Below are 6,039 nucleotides of genomic sequence, written 5' to 3' on the forward strand. Positions count from 1 at the left end.
ATACCCAACATCCTTTATGTCAGTGTCTCCAATGACAACATTAGCGGTCTTGCCGCCTTTCCCAGGATGACGCTTTTCATAGAGATTAGGGCAACTAGGAGCCCAATGATCAGGATCCCCACACACATGACAAGCACCTTTCTTCTTGTCATTCTTCTTCTTGAAGTTCGTGTGTTGCACAGCCTTGTTCTTCCCATCAAACTTTGCTTTACCATCAAACTTGCCCTTGTTCTTGAACTTGTGGGGCTGGAAGTTCTTCTTCTGTACCAGATTGGCACTAGATCCTCCCTCAATACCTCGAGCACGTGTGTCCTTTGCTCTCGCCTTTTCTTCCATATCAAGAGTGCCAATGAGATCCGGAACGGAAAACTCCTGCCTCTTATGCTTCAGTAAGGTAGCAAAGTTCCTCCATGAAGGAGGAAGCTTATTGATGATACTTCCGGCAACAAACTTGTCCGGTAGCATACAACTGAAGTGCTCAAGTTCTCTAGCAAATGACTATATCTCATGAGCTTTCTCAACCACGGAGCGCTCTTCAGTCATCCTGTAATCATAGAGTTGCTCCATGATGTACAGCTCAGTGCCAGCATCCGAGACCCCAAACTTGGCCTCGAGTGCATCCCACATATCTTTTCCATTATCAATTGACGCATAAGCATCAACTATGTTCTGACCAAGAACACTCAAGAGAGCAGCCTTAAACCGAGTATCCATTTTCTGAAAAGCTTGTGCCTGTTGAGCATCAAGCTCTCCTTCAGGTTTGCCAAGAGTGGCGTCATAGCAACTCATGGTTTCAAACCATAAGACTGCTCTCACGCGCCACCTCTTATAGTGGATACCCTCAAACATAGGAGGTCTCATGGAAGCAGCAAAACCACTTGGTGTAAATTGCCTATAATAAGGTTTTTGGATTGTTGGATATATGAGCAATTTACCATATGATTTTATTAACGGAAATACTAGATAAAGCATGACTAGAGTAGACATAGACCAAGTAGCATATATGAAGTAGAACCGGGGTGTCCGTGACGAAGAAGTCAGTAGTCGCGCAAAGCGCTCCCCAAAAACCTTATCACCCTTCTCCCGTACAGGACTCAAAGAGGTGCGGTTTCGGAGGCCTACTGTCCCGACCTGCGGTGCACGCCGCAAGCCGGGATGAGGAAGATCGTAGCAGCAGGGATGTCCCTCTTGTTCTCATGCTCATACATATGGGGAAAGAACCTCCCTTATAAAGTGGTCCAACTCCCTCTAAACTAGCAATGTGGGACTAAACTTTAGTAGTGTCCCTTGCCTTGCACGAATGGGCTAAGTGGGCCTCTAGGATTTATTAGGAATTTCTGAAATTGTTATTGGGCTAGGCCCATAAATAGATAAAATTCCAGTAGTGGCCTCATGGAGGGATGTGTGCCTTCAGCAGACCGGAAGAGGAACCGTGACGGGAGACAAAAAACCCAGAATGGAAGGTGGGGACATGGGGTTTGATCGTGAGAAAAATCGGTGGGATTCCTTTGATAATGGAGGCTAGGTACAAACGAACGTATATCGTTCTATGAGCAAAGATGTAATACCTTTACAATAAGATTTGTTTGTCATGGTTTACTTATTAATTTCCTTAAAATTCGTTATTTGTTTCCTGAAAATATATTATGTGTTAGCAAATTGTATTTATAAGAAAGATCGATTGATTTGGATAAGTTAGGAAAGTTTGATGCTTTACGGTTAGAAGTGCTTACCGCCTCGCTTCTTCAGATGGGCAAGCAGGATTGGGGTCTTCTAGTGCAGCTCCTGACGGGCACCGGGCGATCTGGAGGCGTATTTGGAACGCTAACTTGCCCCTGAAGATGCGAATACTAGCCTGGAAAGTGGTGCCCGTTGTGTGGTTCAGAGAAGGAGTCAAGCTTCCATGCTCTCATCACATGCGGTCATGCGCAATCGTTGTGGACTCAAATGCGCCAGGTTTGGCCTTTGCCAGACAATCAAGTGCTGAAGGATACCGGGAAGGATTGGCTCCTCAATATCTTGTCGAACTGTGATGATGCAATGAGGGACTGCACAATCATGCTCTTGTGGAGGATCTGGTCGCTTCGCAATGATCTCACACACGCTAAGGCAATTCCAACGACCGCAACGACGGTAGATTACCTTCAGAGCTACATGTCCTCGATACAACTTGCCAGAAGGTATACAACAGAAGAAATAATCAAAGGTAAAATGTCAACTTTCGTTGCAAACCAAGCTACTGCAAGAACACCTGCACCGGTGTTACCATGGCCAAGACCGGCGCCTGGACAGACCGCCCTGTCGGTCGACGGCGCTTTCTCAGGGGCGGATGGATCTGCAGCAGCGGGGATGGTGCTGAGAAGAAGTGACGGTAGCGTCATCTTTGCGGCGTATCGGTGTATTTTCAATTGCAATGACGCCCTAGAAGCCGAACTACACGCTCTAATGCAAGGTATGGCACTTGCAATTGAGCACGGTGAGGGGCCTATTATTGTTCAGACCGACTCTTCAGAAGCACTCATGGCATTGAGAGGGGACAGTCTTCGGTATTCTGCATATGGACATTTGGTGGCTGAGATTCAACGTCATTTGGGTGTAAGAGAGTTTATTCCGTTGAAAATTAAGCGTGAACAAAACAGGGTAGCAGATCGATTGGCTTCGTATAGTCGTACGGAGAGTACTACTGCTGTATGGCTAGGTAGAGGTCCACCTTGTGTGGAGGAACTATTGTCTCTTGATTGTAACCCTGTGATCTTGGAATAAAATCTCTTTTACCCTCGCAAAAACAAAATCTTTTGTACGTTAGGAAAGTGCTGATTTTTTTGAAAGAAAAGTGTGAAGATAAAGATAAACCAATGGATAAGAAAACCAATGGTACGACGGTGGTGGGAGGTGGGAGGAAATAAAACCGGACGAAAATAAAACCGGAGTACCAGGCTACCAACTGCTCCATTAGTAGTGGAGATTAGGAGTAGAGGTTAGAAGTAGAGATACTCCCCACTATGAGTAGTCGACTCCACAATTATCCCGGCCCATTTTATTGCCAGAGTGTAACGTGTACGGTTTTCCTACTAAGCTATAAATAGATTTATTGCTCAAAAATAACCTATAAATAGATTTTATTTGGCATTAAATATGGAATCATGGGACCTGTTATTTGATGCATTGTGCGTCAAAATGTCGACCCAGCACAAGGATGGCTCGGGCAGGCCGACCCACCGACCGCAATGCAATGAACACTGATGCAAACCACTATGGCGAGCTTACCGGTTTTGTTTTGTAATGTAGCGGTTTCTAGCGAGATTTCTCCGAAAAAATGTCTGCTGCAGACAAGTCCTAAATAAAATTTAAAACATGTATTTTTGTAAGAGCTGTATAATTCTTTTTAAAACCCAAGATGAACATTATTTCAAAAAAGTGATTCTTAAAATTTCAAAACATTATAATAACTTTTTAATAGATTTTTCAAATATTGCTCATTTTTCACAACATGATTTTTTGAAATTTTGGAACATTTTTTGAAAAAGGATTCTGAAAAAGAAATGTAAAAGAAAAAAGGAACCAGAAAAGCCAGCATAGAAAACAACAGAAAAAATAAACAGGAAATTTCTAGACTACAGCTAATTAGACCAGCCCATCTCTATTCGCTCGTTCGCTTCCTGTTTCATTTTGTCAACAAATGAAATCCCTATTTGCCGCTCTCTGCGTCCGAATGCCGTTGCTTCGCACAGGACAGCCAGGGAGGGAACCAGAGATGTGCCGGCCTTAGTAGTTAGGGTCCGTTTTTTCTATATTCTTTTCCTTACGGTTTCTCTGATTTTTCCTTCACTTGTTCTTCCTTTCCTTTTTCTTTTCTTCTCTTAAGTAGAAAATTTGAAAAATGTTCACGTATTTTAAAAAGTGTTCACGTTATGATAGAACGTTCGCAGTTCAAATTTTGAAACATGTTCATGTTTTAAAAAACTATTTGTGTTTTCCAATAAGTTTACTATTTCAAAAAAATTCGTACATTTAAAAATTGTTTGGAAAATAAGATGAATCTTCTTGTTTTGGAAAATACATAAAAATGTTCTAAATTTCAAAATTTGTTCGTGTCTCTGAAAAAATGTTTGGGTTTTAAAAAATAGGTATAGAATTTCAAAAAATGTTTATGTCTTTCCAAAATTTGTTTTATGTTTTTCCTTAAAATGCCCACTACAGTACCTTGCTACAACACTACTTTCTCCGTGACTTAATATAAGACGTTTTTTAAACACTGTCATGGACCCTAAAAATGTTTTAGGGAAGGTTACAGAGGGAGTAGTTGCTACATTGCCTTGCTGGAGTGCTTTTTTGAGGGGTACCATCAGATTTTTGTGAACTCAAACAACTTTGGGATACAAGCGATTCCAGGTGGGTTTGTAAGCCATATTTGGCGCTCCGAGTTTTCGAAATGCCAACGGCTCCTGTAAGGACAGGCGCTGAGGGCGTTCAAGGCGACGGTGGCGCGACTCCGCGACTACCCCCGCCTCCGGCGACTTCGACGCGTGCGCCCTGGTCTCGGGAGGCAGGTGGACCGTGGCTCGTTCGACGGCGAGCAGGAAGCAGGGCTCCTCTCCCCAAGGTACGTGTGGGTGCGCGGGGAGCCGTTTCTGGGCGCTGGCAGAGGAGGACTCCGACGACGATGCGGAGGTGGCTGCGTGTGGTGAGACAGGGCCATCGGCGGGCGGCCGCGCGGTGTGCTCCGTTGGCGACTTCGTGGTGCGCGCGGAGGAGCTTGGGGGCTCCTTCAAGGCCGGGCGCCGGCGTGCTTTTGCGCCTGGGGGCCGCGGTCCTAGGCAGGTTGTGGTGTCGGTCGGCAAGGCGGCTCGTGCGACGCCAGTGAGGGAGGGCCGAGGGCGGCCTGAGTCCTCGGATGTGGGTCTTCTCCTGCTCCCTGACCAAGGCCAACCTTGGCCGACGCTGGTCGCCCCCGCGGCGGCGCAGGCGGAACCGTGCGTTCCGAGGCCTAGGGTTGGGGACGAATCGGCTGTGGCGTCTATGGGCGAGGCCTCTCAGGTGGGCTGCGGCCCACCTCTGGGGCCAACGCCCGCGGTAGCCCAGCTGCGAGTGGCGCCTGCGGATCAGGTGGACACCCACGCTACCAAGGCCCAGCCCAGCCCGCTGGTGGCAGCCCAGCCCAATCCTGGCCCACCCCCAGCCATATAAGTGGCTCTGGCTGCCCCGTGGAACCCTAGACATCTCGCTAGGGTTTCTTGCCTCCAAATCGGAGGTGCGGCGCTTCGGCCACTCCGCTCGTTTCCTCACACCCACTTCCCCTCCTCCTCCTCCTCTGGTGCGCTCCTTCGCTGCGGTGGTGGCGATGGGATCCAAGCAGGACCGCAGGGTGGAGAAGCCGGCCATGAAGCCGCCGCGGGACCGCGACCGCGCGCGGCATCTGGGCTCCTCGGTGCAGGGGACGGATCGGGCTGAAGACGAGGGCGGCTGGGGGCCGCCGCCTGCCTGGTGGCTCAAGGAGTAGGAAAGAAAGAAGAAGAATAAGAAGAAGAAGAAGAAGGAGTACAAGAAGCGCGGCCTCGAGCTCAAGCGCAAGGGGTTGCAGGCGTCCTAGGGCGGCGACCGCGTCGGCGACCCTTTCGCCAAGAAGCAAAAGTCCAAGCCTGCGGGGGCGGCGGCCTCTAAGCCGCCCCTCCTGCCCAGATCTGCGATGCCGTCTTCATCCAAGGGCACGGAGGAGGAGCCGATTCCCATCTAAGAAGCGGAGGGCCCGGAATGTTTCAAGTGCGGTTGCACAGGCCATTTCCAAAACCTGTGCACCTTCAAGCCTCTCTGCGTCGTGTGCACCACGGAAGGCCACACCTCAGGTCAGTGCCCGATCCGCGGCAAGCCCTTGCTCCTCCAAACCATGGGGCATGCCATCGCCGGTGAGGGTTTCTTCTGCCTCCAGTACCCCGAAGATGCGAGGGAGGAACCCCAGATCCAGTTGGGGGCCAACGCGGGTGTGCTTTCGGCGGCGCCCGGAGTGCTCACAAAGGAGATCCTGGAAGTTGAGCTACCACA

This window comes from Aegilops tauschii, chromosome 5 (genome assembly GCF_002575655.3).
Source record: "Aegilops tauschii subsp. strangulata cultivar AL8/78 chromosome 5, Aet v6.0, whole genome shotgun sequence".
NCBI classification, from domain to species: domain Eukaryota; kingdom Viridiplantae; phylum Streptophyta; class Magnoliopsida; order Poales; family Poaceae; genus Aegilops; species Aegilops tauschii.